This window comes from Etheostoma spectabile, chromosome 9, assembly GCF_008692095.1.
Source record: "Etheostoma spectabile isolate EspeVRDwgs_2016 chromosome 9, UIUC_Espe_1.0, whole genome shotgun sequence".
NCBI classification, from domain to species: Eukaryota; Metazoa; Chordata; class Actinopteri; order Perciformes; family Percidae; genus Etheostoma; species Etheostoma spectabile.
Window position 1 is genome coordinate 29,666,594 of NC_045741.1, and position 1,198 is coordinate 29,667,791.

At 40.2% G+C, this 1,198-nt stretch overlaps 1 protein-coding gene across 1 annotated transcript in view; it reads right to left on the minus strand.

Moving 5' to 3' along the window:
• Nucleotides 1-1,198, minus strand: part of dab1a (DAB adaptor protein 1a) — a 206,856-nt gene that overhangs the window by 164,206 nt on the left and 41,452 nt on the right. The gene's annotated exons all lie outside the window — the stretch shown is intronic.

The window sequence follows — 1,198 nt, forward strand, 5'->3', positions numbered from 1 at the left end:
TGTGTGTGTGTGTGTGTGTGTGTGTGTGTGTGTGTGTGTGTGTGTGTTTAAATCTCATAACTGAATGTATGTGTGAGTTTAATCTCATAACTGTCACGAAGGGGGTTTTATCACAGCTAGCGTACGTGAATGAAATACCAGGATAAATACTGATGCTATAATGGAGATTGGCAGCTCATTTAGTTAGTAAATGTGACCAAACAGCCACCACTAAGCTGAAAATGCCTCCTAATTGCCATAATAAATAGCTGTGAGTAATAGTAGGCCCAGCGCTGTCCTAATGTGTACTTGTATGTTAAATGATAGACATTCATCGGAACCATCACTGAGGATCATCAAACGGCGTAAAGAAGGTGAAAAATGTCCCTCTGAGTTCATCAAAAGCAGATTTAGTCGTCACAGTGAAAAATATGTGTATGATGTTGGTTTCAATAACTCATAAAACATGATAATTGACTCAGTTTTGGGCCCCTGGTACAGGCTGTAGTACCTACTGACTCTACTGTAGACAGTAATGTTTGACTGAATGCTGTACAGGCCTAATTTACAACTTTGAAGAATGCTGTTCGCTGCGCTTGCTCCTGCAGTTGATGTTTGTAACCTTACCCGCATTATGGGCCCAGCTTTTAGCCACACCAAGCAAGTACATTTGTTTTTGTTGGACAGTACATCACATTTTGTCTTTGTAACAGTCACAATGGTTGTCAATGTCCTATTAATTAGGTTGCAAATAGGACAGGTTGTATATGATATGAGCGTATTAGAAGCAAGGGGGTAAGCCAGCCTCCACTAAGCGTAGCTCCTTTGGCGTCATTTTTATGCTACCCAACACTCACCTGCCGTTAGCATCCCATTGACTGCCATTTATTCTGACGTCACTTTGACAGCGAATAACTTAACATCTGAAGCGTTTAAAAACTCAATTTGTCCATTGTGCATTTTTAAAGAAACACGACAATGTATGAAAAGCTCCATTACCTTGTATCTCACATTATGGCTCCGTAGCAGACATTTTTATAAAAATGATTGTGTCACAACCACGCAACTTACTGTCTCACAGTAGAGGAATTACGGAACACTACAGGATAAGCTTGCAGGACGTTTTGACTTACAATAGCCGTTTAGGTTTAATTACTAATAAATAGCCTGTCCCTATGTTATCTCCTAACATATACCTACGCTCTCCGTCTCTGCTGAT